The following is a 17200-nucleotide window of genomic DNA, read 5'->3' on the forward strand; positions in this document are numbered from 1 at the left end:
CAGTAGGATTTCAATTAACATTCTGCTTTAGCGCTGCAAATGCCCTTGCTCAGATTTTTTTTTTTTTTCCTTTTTAAATGTGCTATTTTGGATGCCATCTCCCTTCTCTTTTCTTCCTCAAAAATTGTTCAGCTTCTAATAGATTTTGGAAGCAGAGGTTGTTCTGCCAATTTGTGTTTTCTGAGCTTATCAAGAGAAAGTGCATGTTTTGGTTGGTTTTTTTCCTTTTTTTTTTTTTGAGGGGGGCAGCACTTGAGGGTTTTATTCCTTGCCTGCTCTGACCACATCACTCATCCCCTTTTCAGTCCCTCCTGGTTTCACAACAGCAAGTTCATGCTTGTCCTCAGCTTCAAGGCTCTTCAAAACTCCACCCTTCCTTATTTGTCTGTTCTTGTCTCTAATTGCATTTCTCTTTCTCTATTTCACACAAATACACACACACTTTCTTCTAATCCACCAACAATAACAGTCTTCTCTGCTGTTTGTCAGCTTCTCTCACATGCAGCTCCACCCTACCCCTCACACATGGAGTGCCCTCTATGAACTGAGCTGTCAGGCGATTGTCCTCGTTTCTTTGAAATCTATCCTTAAAAATCCACCTCTGCTGCACCGTCTAAAAGAAATCAGCTAATTAATGACAGTTATGTTGAGGGGCAGATGGAACAGCTGACATTTACTTTACAATAACAATTAAAAAAAACAAACCCCCTTTTGTGCTAGTGTGAACAAGTATCTTAATCTATGCTAGACTGCTCTTCCAAAGGGACAGCAAGATGGATGGAGCAGTGACTAGATCCTGCAGGCTGTGCACATCATCCCTCACTGATTTTAGATCATGGGAAACTCTCTCTTTTCCTGCTCTTCACCTGCTTTGTATGTTTAAAATATAAACTCTGCAGGATAGCATCTGTGGACATGTCATCTCTGCATACCATGTAGTAACAACCTTTAAGTGTAATAGGAGAGGATAGTCACAGCAGCATGGAGCTAATTTACTCAGAAAGTATTCTGTATTATGCAATACATGTCCACAGTAATTAAAACAAGACAAAATTATCTTAATTGGATTATCTTGGAATTGCATAGCATAAACAAAAATAACAATACCAAGCTAAGTGCCTTGCTACTACAGCAATGCTAAGTAATAAAAATATAATATAACTGGACTTACGTTTAACCTGCAAAAAGCCAACTGTTCAAACATGTGGGCTTGACTTCAAAAAACACTGCAACACAAAAGTGTCCACAGCATTTATAGTTGCTCACAGGGAAACAAAATCCTACTGTGGATCTCAATATGTAAATTTCTGTGCTTGTCCAGAGTTCTGTAAAATTCTGCAGCTTTAATACAGATGGAAACCTCATCTATTAGGTTAGAAAGCAGAGAGACACATCTGTTGGTAACCCCTCCTTTGGCTACAGAAATTGGCACACCTTAATCACATGAGCCCAATAAACCAATCAGACCTTTCTGTGCTTAATCATCTTCTCTGGAAAGCTAGCTTGCATTCTTGGTACAACAGTTTCCAAACACTAAAAACAGTGTAAAATATCTACTGGTTGACAAATTTGTTGAAAAACTTAAGTATTTAGAGAACAACAGATGAAGAACAGTGGTAAACCAGGATTGCTGCCACAGTAAAACTGCTTCCAACTGGAACAGTTAATCCAGATAGTAATCTACAGCAGACAGATTAAAGTTTTCAGCTGTTCCAAAAGTTGTGGTTAAGTATAAAGTGACTCATGTGAAAAGGTTTGTTTCTTCTCCTTTATATACTGGCTGAATAGTTATAATTCTTTGGGACTTCAACTGACATATCCCTGCTTCCAAAACCCACGAGAAAACTTAAAAATGAGTAATTAAAAAACACACGAACCCAAAAAACTGCTTCAACATACCTCCTGCATTAAATCCAAGTACATTTTCCACTCCAAAGTCTTATCTGAAAGCAATCCAGATCGCACTCCCAATTGGCACTAAATGCTGCAATGAATTTCCAAGATTTCCCAGGAGATCCAGTACAACCATACAGAGATCTATCATCATCAGAGGAGGAGGGGGAGGAGCTCAAGAGATCATCCTGTCCCATTTCCACACAGCATGACTCTACTATAACCACTCATAGATGACCACTTCATGGTGATGCTTCCATTCCAAGGTAGACCCAGTGAGAATGAATGTGCAGCCTGGGTACCACCTGCTACTTAACACCTTCTCATCAGTCTGTGGAGCCTCATCCATGGGTGCTGGAATGAAGAGAGTATGGCAGGAGACACCCAAGCAAATCTACCAGGGTGGAGAAGGAGGAAGCTAATTGAGAGTTTTCTCTGTAGAAAGAACAAGTGCACATTACCTGGGCCAAACTCTCAGATTGTGCAACTTGTCAAAATCACTATAGTTTATCATCCTCAACCTGTAATACTACTGGGTTATTAGTTTTACCTATAAGTGAAATATATATTCCCTATTAATCAGCTTCAGAAAACCACATTTAAATGAGGTGTTTACCTACTTTATATTTTGATTATGCAAACCTAGACACACTTTTTTCTTCTTTCTTTTTTTAAATTAAATTGATGGGTCTAGCAGGTACGGGAGTAGCATGTAGCTGGTAATGGTAAGGAAAAAAGTGCAGGAGATCTTTTTTTGAGTATGATTCTTCAGTACATTAAATGAGATGAACAAAAGAGAAATTAAACATAATACTGTGCCATGGTACTGTGACATAAGTGTCAATTTAGAATTTCAAATACAATTATAAGAGTCTTCTAATAATTATATAGGTGGCAAATAGGGCTTTAGGGCAAACATACGTGACAAAAAAATTACTAATGGCATTCTACAGAAAATCAGCTAAGCTTGACCCCTCCTATGCATCATATTGTGGTAAGGTCAACTTGGTGGAAAGGTTAAGAGCAGTTAATGTTAAACGCTGACCCATCCCTTCTCAGTCTTTTCCATATTCATAGGAAACTATCATACATATTCATGCAACAAGATAAGTACCTTCAACATACAGAGGTTAAAAAAAAAGAAAAAAAATATACTTCTTTACAATCTTATTCAGTGCCATGACACTAATTCCCAGTGCATGGATCAGGACATAAATTAGTGTGTCTGTAAGGTTGGGCAGGATGTTTGAGAAGAAAACAGAGAGCAGCCTCTGGGTAACACTTAGATACTGAAAAAATACATTCTGTTATCCTGAAAGTGTAACAAGACACATGAAAATACAATTTCCATACACACGTATACACATGTAGAGCAAAATTATTTCAGGATGCATGATGCATGCCGGGGTCTGCCTTATATGGTTCTAGCTGCATGCCTGTAAATACATGACATGGATGTCTGGAACCTGAATGTCCAGTCCTCACAGATTGCATGAGAGGCCGAAGGCTACTTGATGAAGTCTTAGACCAGTATCTGAAACAACAATAGAAGAAAAAGGCACAAACATCCTATTGCCACTGCAAGGCTGGGGTTTCTGGTAATTTATTATTTTTTAGGAGAACTGTCTAACAAAATCACGTGTTATGTACCTTTTCTTTTACCTTTTTGCACTGAATGCACTTGTGAGGGAACAGGGCTCAGCAACACCTGGTCCTTTTGCAGAACTTACCCCCCAATACACCTAGTTCTGCGTTCCCTGTGAAATAACTTTACCAACATGAGTTCCCCTTCAGTTTCTCCTTTCTTTCTCTGCCTTAAATTCTGTCTTAAAAAGGAATAATTTAATACAAGCTTTATATTGAGTTAATATTCCTTCACTACAAGTAGTTAAGGTTTTTTTTTTAAACAAAAACATGAGAATCTGAGTTGACATTAAAGCAGTCACCCCACCCTTTTTTTGCAGGTGAAAAACATCCAATTAGCTGGTCTTCCTTCCAAAGAAAACTTCTTTCTATACCTACAGAAAAAAATGAACCTCACTAAAAGAATACTTTCATACAGTAAATGCTATCTTCACTTTCCCACTTTTTTCCCCAGGAAAAAGTCACCATCTTTCTTTCCATTTCTGCAGAAACATCGGCTCTTTCAGTGCATTTCAATAGGAAAAAAGGCTCTATTTCTCCTGCCACACCAGTCATCATTATTAACATAATGATAGCAAAGCAGTAAGGAAGGTTACATGGCTAAACTAATAGCTTTCTATTGTTATTATTTGGTATAAATTTATACAGCAGGCATCAATTTACTCTACTAATATTTAAATGCAGATTATATCTTCCAGGGTTTACTCACAGAAGCCCAAGTGTCTGTGCTGAGACTCTGCTGAGGTGAAGGTTTGGAAACTCGCAGGTTTCCAGAGCATGGGAGAGGCTAATGCAACATCAATTGATTGAAAAATTAAAATAAAAAAAAAAGGACAAAAGCAGGTGATAGATGACCAGGCACCTGCAGGCAGTAGTGGAGGCTTGACAAGCTGTCTGAACAGCCTGCATGGCAGGCAGGAATGGCCAGGCTGCTCCCTGGGAAGGGGGCCCAAGCCCTGGCTGAGACACCCTCTCCCTCTGGACATCAGCAAGCCGCTGCCAAGGAAAAATGTTTGCACTTTGGTTCCCCTCATATGCCAGGTAAGCCCTGTGGGGTTTCCAGGTAGTTTGTGGACAAAGGGGCCATGGCAGCCCCTCCTGCCAAAGCATGGCAAGCTGGAGCATGTGCCCAGGCTTCCCTCCTGCAGAGAAGCCAGCCCCATGGGCAGCAGGAGCACATGGGATGCAGTGGGGGCAGAGGACCCCACCACCATGGAGATTCTGGTGCTGCCACCCAGACCTGATGCAGCAGAGCTGCAAGGAGATATACATGGCCAGAGCCAGGCTTCAGGGGATATTATGGGGAGAGAGTGGATTGGCACCTGCAGCAGAAAGCCCATAAATTGTCTCTGAGCATTAGGTTTCATTAAAATCTCCACTCTTGCTTGCAATATGCAACCAGGCTTTAAGGTCTCCTCTAATTCCTATTCATTGGTGTTACAATAATACTATGCTAGTCTTTGCCACTGTTGTAGCAGCCTTTCATTTTTTTTCCTGATACTCCTGTTTTGAAGGATAAGGCATTTTTCCCCTTTTTACGTTTACTTCAAAGAAAGTGAGGCTGTGTTTGTAATAACCAACTTCTGTTCCTAAGGTGCATAAATGACCCTTGTTCCCCCTCTGAAACTTTAATGTCTAAGTACCTTGGTGTCTTTAATGTATTTTATCTTTGTGATATCCTGCCCAGGTGAGGAAGCCATCTCGTTCCAGCAGGTTGAAGCTGTGGGGTGGAGGGGCAATGGAACCCAGGTCCCAGCTCCAACCTGCCCCTCCATAACCTGTATTGGTAGGCACAACCCCTCAGCCCAACCAGTCTGACCTCAGGGGGGGAGAGTTTCTTCCCAGCTTCAGCCTGGAGTGTTTTGTGCCTGAAAAAAATGCAGTTCCCCAGCATGCGGCAGAGACCAGGCTGCATGTGGATGGTACAACAGCCTAAGCTCAATAAATAAGTAGAGCACAAATGAGCTATGATGCTCCCTTATTAGCATTCTGACTTCCACACTTTTCTCATTTTAGTACTTTAAAAAACAGGTAAAACAGAGGAAAAAATATATTTGTCATTATGTGGTGCATTTTATAATTTACCACTATAGTTTGCATGTGTTGCTGAGGAGTTTCATAAAAAGCATTGAGAAAGTTCATAAGTGTATAAATAAATATTTACTTTCACTGCAAAAACTTTTGTGTGACTAACTTCTGCAAGAGGAATTTATTATTGTTGACATCAACTATCGTGGATGTTCTGATTTAGTAGGCACACACACAAATCCTATTTCTAAATTGTTATACAAAGGAAATAATCAGTCTTTTAAAACTTCCTAGGTTTCTTTCTTCGGGGAGAAACCAGGCAGAAGTAAACAGTGGTAAAAAAAAAAATGCTAAATAATTTTAATTCATCTTTGATTGCATACGAAGAAATTTTTTGTATGTCTGTTAGCCTTATACTTGCACTGTGAAATAGATCGCTGACTGCAGAATTAGCTGATGATAGTGCAACTAATAAAAACTCTAGAAGAAAATAATTTGGAAAGTAATGTGGCTTTTAAAATCCAGGGTCCATTCTTAACCAAATACTTAATTGAGAACAAATTACCCAGAACCGTCTTTAGGCAGAAAAATTGCATTAAGAGCAATGGTGAAGGTATACCACAGTAAGAACAGACTACTAGCATAATAGTTGTTACTTTTAATAGCTGGTATATTTAAATCTGACTTGCTCAAATGAGATGTAGAGATATCTAAGAAAGTTGGTCACTGGCAGCACAAGTTATGTTACCCTGTGTTAGCCTATGGAAAACAATTTATGCTGTTTATTTAGCAGGATTTAATAATTTCATGCAAAGCACTGTGCTGTCCCAGATCACTCATGCCTCTCTCCTCATATCTTTGATATGCTGAATACTGTCCAGATTAATGATTGCTTCTAAAAAACTTACAAAAGATTACTAAAGCTGAAACATACTTCATATGCATAATTTTTAGCTCTATCTCACCTGAATAGGGTGTTTGACCCTTACTTTCGTGATTCTACACACTGTGTGGCCTCTCCTGAGAGGCAGAGCAGATATTTCACAGTGATGTCAGTGAACAGGAGGCTTGCTTGCACAGTGAGGAAAACATACCTTCAAGGAAACATTGTGAAAGATAATTTGTTAAACATTTTGTGTTTTCTTTACAAAAGAATGGGCAAAGTCCTGTAAGCAACCTGGGCTATACAGTGTGGGAAAGCTAAGCCAGTGCACTGAGAGTAGAGCAGTGGTTTCAGTTAAAATATATATTACTGCCTTAGATTACACGTTTTTCTCTGTTTATGTTATGTTTCCATTTTTCACCTTATTTATAGTGAATTCTTTGTGGCTTTGGCACATTGCAAGGGAGCAGTTCTTCCTCCCACTAATCTACAGAATTGCTTCAGCTTTTTGACAATGGGAATTACAGAGCCTTTTACTCCAGTAAATCGGTCACTTCAGGATTCATGTTGATTTAATGCTTCTCAGAGAAGTTGTACTACATAGGCTTGCTTGCCCTAGGATTTCGAGAGCCTTCAATAAAGGCTCTCTTGGATATTATCATGCTAAGTAGACTTCCTTTCTGTTTGTTCCCTGAAACTTCCAGTTTTCCACTTCACTCCTGAAGTTCAGTTCAAGGCTCAATGTTATAACCTTGTTTGCTACCTTTTCTCTTGTCAGTGTCTGGGGGTACTCTTTTTCTTCTTGTTCTACTGTTCAGCATGGAGGAAGAGACAGGAAGATTTGGCAGTATGGTCCTTTGCCCATTGCAGGGCATTTATCAGTGAACATATGTCCTAACCTTGCTGGATTTCCCAGCTTCACCAGAGAGCACAGTCTACTGACAGAGCACTTCCATTAGGAGAGGTAAATTCTTTTGTATTCTGAGTCTGAGACCCAAACATCAGCTCTGAAGTCCATGTGTGTCCTGATCTCCCTCCGCCTTTGTGTTTTATCCTGTAATTCTTTAGTCCTGTAAATAACAAAGCTCAGGCTGATTTTTGCCTAAGTCTGCTTCGTACCTTATTTAGGATTACATTTTTACAAAGTCTCTCCACCCCCATCTCTTGTAATCAATAGAAAGGAATCAATATTTAAGGGTCAAGACCTCTTCTTTTTCCTGTGGCTAAGTTTTTTTCCAGCTTTGCATTCTAATAAAACCTCTGTTCCCAGCCACCTCCAAAAAGGAGAGGAAGAAGAAAAAAGCCAGCTGATTAGTGCCTCTCATTTAGGTCTTACGGTAATGGCTGCTTTTACCTTTCTAGTTTAATTCAGCACATTTACAAAGCATTAAATCTGTCACTATGGCATTAACTCCTATCATGTGCATATTAATAGGAATAATAATCAAAACATCAAGTGAGTTTGGGTGTTAAAACTAGTAATATTTTCTTTAAGTGCTAGTACACATTTGGCTTGGAAGGTACTCAATATCGCAAAGGATTTTCAAACTAAGATTTATCTCCTATCTATATAGAAGTGTTTTGCAGTAAACCTGCTCATTTGTACCCGAAAGGGCATGATTTTGTCATCATGCTGATGTTTTCATGAAATACATTTGTAAAACACAATTTCCAACTTTTGTCACCTCCATTAGGAAGAATGTTGATTAAGTAGAATCAGCATGTAAGAAAATATTTAGCAGCTGTTGTCTTGTTGCAAAATTGTAAATATATGGAAAAATAATCACACAGATATTTTATGCCAATTAGCAAATACGTTTAATTAAAGCATGTTGAACATTACAGCATCTTCTTAATATTACTGAAATTCAAATAAAATGTAGTGATGGTAGAATTAGAGAGAAAACATCTTCATCAATACACTAGAAAGGTTTTGTTAACAAGCCAGTTGGATGGATTCAGAGGAATTCTTGTTCTGTATATTTTTTTAAATTTTGTCTGTACACATTTTACATCATTACAGTACTTTAATTAAAAAAAAAAAAAAAAAAAAAAAAAAAGCTGCTTTCCGTTTAGCCTACAAAAGGATAAACTACTGCATTAATACAAATTATTTGCAGCTTCAATGTTTCCAACATATAGAAGCTCTAAATCAATAATATATTTTGAAATATCCTACATCAGTTTTTACAAATCAGCACTCTTAGTAGCATCTTTCAAAGAATAAAAGAATACAGCCAAAGGAATTCATATTTATTTCTGAGAGTAAATACAAATTAAATGTATCTATGTCACTTATGTGGCAAAGTACATTACTCAATGGTCAAAAATATTATCAATTTATCTATATTTATTTTTTGTTAGGAAAGAGGTCCACAACTATGCAGGTGATGTAGATAATAATAATCAGTAAAAGAAATACTCCCTGGTGAGGATAAAAGGTATGCATGGTACCTTCTCAGAGGCTCAGTACTATATCTTTAGGAAAACCAATATACATGGAACACACTAAAGGAGTTGACTGGTTTTGTCAATTGTAAAGTACAAGCCTTTGCTTTACCCTCTGCTCATATTTAATCATTTTTGCCTTGCACACACCACCTACACACCTAACACTTCACTGACAATGCTTTGCCTTTCCCCACTGCCCCCCAAACACAATGGAAAGTTAATTGAATGTTTTATGCTTTAGCAATATCAAAGAAATGAAAAGAACATAGGTTTCAACTGTATTTCAATAATAAGTGCATTAATTTTTACCTTTTAACTGACACTTGTACTAATTTCCTTAAATGCTCTTTTTTACTCTTTTTTGATCTGTCTGGCTTTGTCGGGTCTGATGATGAGGGCTTACTTCAAATGCAAAAAGATTAGCTCTCTTTTCTTTAATAGCACAATTATAGCTTGTGTGATGTCTAAATCATGAAAGATATCAGGGACAGACTTCTAAAGTCACATCAGTTTATTACAAAAGTGGTTATAATCATTTTAATATCAAAATTACTCTAATTTCCTAGTGGCATTTAGGAATTGTTGGGCACGCATACACATACACACAAAGATTAGTAGCCATTTACTTCTAATTTCACTTAGATAATTGTTATAAATAACACAATGAAATTAAAAGGCTCTGTGTTACATTTTCACCTCTCTTGAAGATGTTGTTTAGGCACTAAAAGTATATTACCACATCAAAGCAAGAACCAAGTGACCCAGTTCAACATTTCTAGATGTACAGAATCTACATCTAATTTTTGGATTTAGTTCAACATGGGTCTTAGCACTAAACACTGAAGAATAATCATGCCTTCCTTAAAGATATGTAATATGTTTAATCCCATCAATGCTTAGTCTACTTTTTAAATCCTGTATTTAATATACTTTACCATGAGAGGGCAAGATTAAGATACCCTTTCTCATACTGGATCACACCTAACTCTTCAAGTATTACCATTAGTTATATTACGTCAGCAAGAAGAATCCCTCTTCAAGATGAGAGCCTGCAAATGACAGAGTGTAATACAAATCTAAAAGGAGAAGGAAGACTTAGCTTGTGCTCCAAACTGACTTTACCTCACACACATTCATAGAATGGTCATTGCTGGCTAAGATAAAGAGGTATGTCAGATCTAGGACAAGGTAGCAGCTTTCTTCAAAAATTTTCCCTAAAAAAATCCCCTACACTTCTCCATTAGAGATAAAAGTACATAAACAATAATACCCCAAAGCATCTACATAATATGTTATATGTGGCAGATGAAAGTGGAAGACTGTTGCAGTGATATTTTTCAAATATTTTAGGATGTTGTGGCTGTTAAACAATAGTTTCTAAGCATAATTTCATAGTTAAACTCAGGAGTGAAAATACAAATTGCTCTGGGAAGAGGGAATATTAGCTTTGATAAATTTTAGATTCATAACAGATAAAGTAGAACAGTTTGACCCATTGTCAGTCTATTTTAAGATGAACATTTGTTAAATTCTAATGAAAAAATGAAGCACTTAAACTTTGGCAAAAGGACAATTAGTTTTTTCCCTGAATTGAGTAAAATCACATGGCACTGATTTTTACCTTAACTACAAGTAATAAGTATGAGATGCAACAGACTCTAACAGCTATTGGCCATATCTGCATGGATATGTCATAGAAGCAAAATTCACTTCAGTTTCAAGCACAAAAAATTTAAGTCTATACAATATAACTTATGATGCTTTAAGCCATGCAAGAGCTGATTTTTTAGTGTTAAGAACAACTTGCACATTTTTGACTTGCAGAGCTAATAATCAGCCCAGCCAGTCAATGCTCTCCACACCAAGAAGCAAGAAAAAGACTACGCAGCTATAATACACCATCAGCTAAGTCCTAAATATTTCAGGTAATTCAGCCTGGGAAATTTTAACTTGATTTACATTAAAACCTATCCTTCCTGTCTGTTACATGCTACATGCATGAGGATTATTTGTTTTGCATTTTCAGAGATTGCTAGTGATCGGGGAAACACTGTGCCTTCAGCAGGCACTTGAGAAAGTTTATAGGGCAAACAAGCTCCCAGTTTCCCTAGTCACAGTCAGTAGATTTACACATTACTGTAATGAGAATGAACAATAAGCTGTCATTCATCAGCAGATGCTGTATGGGTCCATGGAGAGAAGATTTGGGAAGTGGATAATCTTTGCATTCTTCAGCTCTGCTTTGAATGTCGACTTAGAGAAAAATAACAGACAAAGGCAGGCAGACCAAAAAGAAACAGCAGAGGTCTGGAAAACCTCTGGAAGAAAAGCTGATAGTTACTGTCATTTATAAGACTGAGCAAAGTAAGCAGGGAGGGGGTTGTCTGCACAAGTTTCATTTCTGTGACTGACTTTTGAGCGAACCCAAGATAATTAGAGGATGCACCAGCTCAGGACTCTTTGCACTGACACAGCACATCGTGGAATGCATAATGTGAATTCTTGTCTTGAATGCTGTCCCACTACCTTATAAACACAAGGCATAAGCTCCTGAATTCAAGTTTTAAGCTAGCCGGACACAGAAAACATAATATGGCATTTTGTCAGGCTTGAAAGTGGGCAAACTGCCCAGGTGGAACTAGAGAGAGTGTTGCTGGCCAAAAGTGCATTTTTCCTCCCCAGGAAAGTTCTCAAAATGATCCAGTGAAATACTGCCATTCCAGCACAACGGGCCAAGGGAAGGCAAAGGATGGTTACACGAATATTAATAGAAATGTTCTCCTTTTAATAACTGAGAAGGGTATGCTTGAAAGTAACAAGATGGCTGGTTTATGCTGTTGTTAATTTGAATAGTTTTATCTTCTAAATACATTAAATTCCATATTATTTACCATTTTTAAATTATGAATGAAGAAAATTATTTTCCTTTAGAAGCTTGGAAAAACAGTAAAATCTTACAAAATATTTACCCATCATTTTAGGAGTTCATTACTGTCGATGGAAAATAAAATTTAATTTTCCAGCAATTAAATCAAACTTTAAAATTGTCTTATTTATAAACTTAATAGAGTCCCAGGATGAGAACTTTTGACAGGAGCATAACCAGCTCTTACTAGAATCACTTGCACTGATTCATGGTAATTATGATAAAGTATATGTCCAGAAGTCTTTTTTACCTTTAATATGTCCATGTTTCCTTCTATATACTTCAGCCATTAAGATCCAACCAGCTTTTCATTTTCTTGTCAAACTTATTGAATTTCTATCTGTCTACATCATCTATGATTTGCTGCTGAATTAGTTTTTGTAGCCTACTTCTTCAACCTAATGAATAAAATTTTTAGTCCGCACTCCACTGAAACATCTCCAAAAGGTTGTTCTATTCATCTCATAGGCAAATTTCATGGTTTAAATCTTCTTACATCACTCTGAAACATCTCAAAAGATTTTCAAATAACTGGCCATCCTTTCTCTGTGAAATCATGTCCTCATCAGCTTTTCTTACCCCAAATTCTCTTTCTGTTTTTCTTTTTCTCTAAACAATGGGTTCAGTGTTTCATTGAATGGAAAATCCTCATCTCTATCCACTGCTCTCTGGGGTGACTTTATACCCCTATCTAGTACAGAAGGTAACATCCAGCCTTTTTTAAGTGACATCTTTTCCATAACGTAATATTGATGAATAAATATTTACTCAAAGCTATGGTATATAAAGATGCTGGGAAGGGAAGGGAAAAAGGGAAGGGAAGGGAAAAAGGGAAGGGAAGGGAAAAAGGGAAGGGAAGGGAAGGGAAGGGAAGGGAAGGGAAGGGAAGGGAAAGGAAAAAGGGAAGGGAAGGGAAAGGAAAAAGGGAAGGGAAGGGAAAAAGGGAAGGGAAGGGAAGGGAAAAAGGGAAGGGAAGGGAAGGGAAGGGAAGGGAAGGGAAGGGAAGGGAAGGGAAGGGAAGGGAAGGGAAGGGAAGGGAAGGGAAGGGAAGGGAAGGGAAGGGAAGGGAAGGGAAGGGAAGGGAAGGGAAGGGAAGGGAAGGGAAGGGAAGAAAGCGTTAACTATTTGAATGACCAAATGAAAAAAAGTATATGTAAGACTAAATTATCAACCTTCTAATATTCATAAATTCACATATATGTGCTCCGAGGAGGGAGATAATGTAATCCTAATGGTGTCTTGTTAAACTTGGCCATTTAGATGGCTAACCCTTTTCTAACATTGTCTTTTTTAAATTAATAATTGTGCCAGTGTGTGTCTTTTCCCACCAGCATGACATTGTCAATATTTTAGATCAGATTAAAAAAAAAAAAAAAAGAAAAAAGAAAATGTGAAGTAGTAAAGCAAAGCAATATTGGCAAAAAAAAAACCCCAAAAAACAAAACAAACTTATTTGGCGGGATCCATTATTAATGTCATATAAAAATCTTCAGAGAGTATCATTGATTTCTTTCAAGTCAAATGCTTAAAGTTTTGGGGATTTTTTTTAGGCCTTGGTAAAGAAGCAGAAAAGTCATGTACTGTAAAATTACATTTTTCCAAAAAGAGGTGTTAAAATGTTGGGTTAGTATGATCTGGTTTTCTAGTGATTCCTGGTGGGTTTGCAAAAGCATTGTCCTTCTTTTGGGTGGGTTGCATTCTCTTTCTGTGTCGAGTTCTCCAAAAAGTTTGCCATGGGTGAAGGGTTGGTTTTTTTAATTAATTATTGTAGGCACTGCGGAAATGACGAAAGTCACACAGTGAGGCAAGTCCTGGTCTTAACACATACGTATGACTTACCTTTTCTTATTTTCAAGTTTCTAGGGTGGTTTTGTCAACTTTGGATCAAAACAGCTCCTGCAGCAGATAAAAATAGATGAGACCCAATCAAACAGAAATGGCAGTGACTTTAGTCAGATTAAATGCAAGAAGAGGAGGTCAATTTTTTTTAATTACAAGTGGCTAATTCACTGATTGCTAAAAAGTATTCATGAATAATTTATATCTCAAATATTAAACTATGTATGGGATGAGTTACTGGGGAGAGTAAGGAACCATAAACCTTCAGCCCATCTTCTCTATAATGTCTATGGTAAGCTTTGACCTGTGCATCATCTTCTTCTCAGTTGGTTTAATAATTGATCTAAAGCATGTAAATAGCTAAGTGATTTGTGAAATGTTATGAAAGTTTTTAGCAATTCTAAGAAGAAATTGTGATGTACAAAGTTAATACAAAGGAAATAAAGGCTCACAGGCCAAAACTGGAGCCTGACATTTATCACTGCTTCACTTACAGGCTATGACGACTGTACTTCCATACTGGCCTACTTACAGCTTATTTTTATTTTTTAAATGATGATTATACAGTTTATATATGCACACCTGTAGTATAAATTTATACAAATATAAAACCATACATATATTAATACGCACCTATGCATATTTGGTTCTTACAATTTGCTCCTTACCATTTATGACTGTCTAGGGCTTCGGGAAGGATTCATCCCAGTTTGGAAAAAAAAAAGTCATTGCCATAGGAAAAAACAGAGAACTCGAAGGTCTAGGAGATGGGCTTTATAAAGATATTCTTCATCATAACAGAGCATGTAAGCACAATGCTCAATTCCATATTTTTTTTGTCAAGCACTTCACATGCATTTTCATGCCTTACCACATGCCCAGAAGCCATGATATATGTCTTAGAGGTTCCTTTTTCAGACAAAAAGTTAAGGCATGGTGAAATGAAGCCTGACACTTTATAAGCAAAGGCACCCATTTGAGGTCTAGCAGATCAAGGTCTCAGAACTACATTACTTTAAATGGAACTGCAGATCACTGGCTTCTGAAGGCCTAGCAAACAAGCTCTCCTCAAATTTACTAAGCAAGAGCAGTAAGCTTTTTTTTTTTTTTTTTTTTTTTTTTTTTTACAATAAGCCTAAACAACATGCTGGACAGGTGTGGATGATGCCACTGTGGCAGACAAGTTAAGAACACTGCCCAAAACGTGCAGACTGCATCCAGTGGAGGATGCTCTGCATTGGGCATTGGCAAACACTGGTCTCTGACACCCCAGCAGTGCAAGCTGTGGGACTGTCATCCAGTCTCCTGCAGAACTACTGCTTCATGTACCGTGTAACACCTGGGACACCAGCTTGTACCGATCTAAGGGGAAGAGTGCCACCTGCTGAACCACCAACACGAGCTATCAGCTCCTGCAGCTCAGGAGAATGCTGTTCCATGGAGAGCCTGGACACAGCCTGAAGCAAATCGATAGCCACAGATTTGAGCTAGAAAACAAACATACCCAATCAGATTAGAATGAACTAAAAAAATAGGGCTGCATCACAGAGCAGATGTTGCTAAGTGTTACTAGGCAGTGACAGTACATGCCCATGACTGTCAAGCATATGTCAGTGCACAAGAAAATAATGTGCGTATTAAAGATACTGAATTATGATATTCACTTGACTAGAGAAAGACTAGACTGAGCTTTTCTCTCAGCCATTTACCAACAGGGCTGCTGAAGACCATCAGGAAAGAGGATACAGTGCTGATACAGTGCTATACTTCTTAAACAGGTCCTGTTTAAAAATACTTTTCCTTCCAGTACTTTTATGGATGCTTTTGTTTTAATCTTGGGATCCATCAGTCTGTCTGCACAATTTCATAACTATTATGCAGCTGCTTAGCTTGCACTGCTGAAATACTTCCACATTTCACTCAGTATGTCCTGTTTTATTTACAACCACCATCAAAATCACCTGAAACTGACATTTTTCATGTAGAATCCATTATGTGGCAGAGTGCCATATTTACATCAACATCTAAAAATATATACAAGAATTCATTGGAAACCCCAGCTAGCTTACTTTTCTTTCCTGCTCATCTTCTGGAGTAATTCAGAATTAAAATCTTTAGCAGTATTTCAAACTCAAACATTTTCAAAAGGCATTATCTAAAAAAAAAACCAAAACAAAACAAACAAAAAAACCCCACAACCAAAACAGAAATGAAATGGTTAAACATTTTATTATTCACATTGCATTCATCGTAAATTGTGTAATAGTTTTCATGTCTTAATTACTTAAATTTTATATTGAGCTATAGTGATATTATCTCTCTTTTTGTCTCCATACAATTGTATTTTATAATAGCTTTTATTAGGGACTACATGAATCGAATTTAAAATGAACACATCATTTCTGTTACTTCTGCAGTTGAGAAAAAGAGCGCTTTTCCGATATTTGGCATGAAAAGTGCTTTCCTTTGTGTTTTATGACATATAGCAAATTGTATTAGTTAGGGACATATTTTGAGCAGGAAGATAACTAAGAGGAGTACAGAGCATTTCTGTCACTTTTAGTAACTCCACCTCAGTCTGAAAGTGGCTGTGATGCGCAGCATGTAACGGGGGAACATTCCCCCCAGAAAGGCTTGATCTTGTTCTCATTGAAATAAAAGGGAAAAGTTCCACTGTCTTCCACATGAAAAACATTGGAGTAGCAGACACATAAGCTAATGGTGTGTTTATACAATCTGCCTACCTTTTAAAATTAGGTCAGCTCCCCTGCCTTACAAACTCCACGTGCTCTGCCAGCAGCGCCTACCCTGATACCTCCACGATGTTGCTCCTTGCACTTGGGATGCCTCCTTGAAACCTGTCTGCTAAGCCATGTCCTTCACCTTTATGAAATCCTTTCCAAAGCCTCCCTTCTGCCAGCACACCTACACTCAATCTGTGTGCAGGATGTGTAAATAAATTTAAATAAACCTTTGTTTTCAATTGTTAACAGAACTAGCAAGGCATCCACACCCAGGGCTTAGGCACAGAAACGAGATACCACAAGGTAACAAATTTCTGCTGAGCTGCAAGAACCACCTGGATGCAGACTATTCCCCCACAGCAAATGCAAGGTGAGTCAGGTTGGCCTCACACACCTGCAGTGTGGGCTAAGCCAATTGCCATGCATTTGTTGGAGGCTAAGAGGCCACACATGGGCAGCTACCACACATCAGCTAGTACTTGCTAAACCTTTTATGTACAACTTTTTCATCCTAACTTGCTATTGCCACCCTGCCATTTCTCACAGGTGGTTTTGGAATTGTAATAAAATCATTTAAAATGCATGGATAAAGGTGTATTTTGAAAGCAAGGAAGTGGGAAAAGTAAGAGAGGGTAACTCTAATACATTAATTCTATTTAAAAAAACAAACCTCTAGACTGGTAGCCTTACTCTTCTTTCATTATAATTCAATAAATGATATTTTTAAAACCTATTTACAAGAGCCTTAGTGACACCTGTAAATATATAATGGCAAGCATCACTTACAATTCT

General features: G+C 37.7%; 1 long non-coding RNA gene across 2 annotated transcripts in view; it reads right to left on the reverse strand.

The window, feature by feature from the left end:
• LOC139796972 (uncharacterized) overlaps positions 1-1394 on the reverse strand; it is an 87686-nt gene extending 86292 nt beyond the window's left edge. For both annotated transcript variants that reach the window (XR_011726230.1, XR_011726229.1), the window contains exon 1: positions 1172-1394. This is a non-coding gene — a long non-coding RNA (uncharacterized lncRNA). The remainder of the gene's footprint in view (positions 1-1171) is intronic.
• Positions 1395-17200: the final 15806 nt, after the last annotated feature.

This window comes from Heliangelus exortis, chromosome 5 (assembly GCF_036169615.1).
Source record: "Heliangelus exortis chromosome 5, bHelExo1.hap1, whole genome shotgun sequence".
In the NCBI taxonomy this organism is placed as follows: domain Eukaryota; kingdom Metazoa; phylum Chordata; class Aves; order Apodiformes; family Trochilidae; genus Heliangelus; species Heliangelus exortis.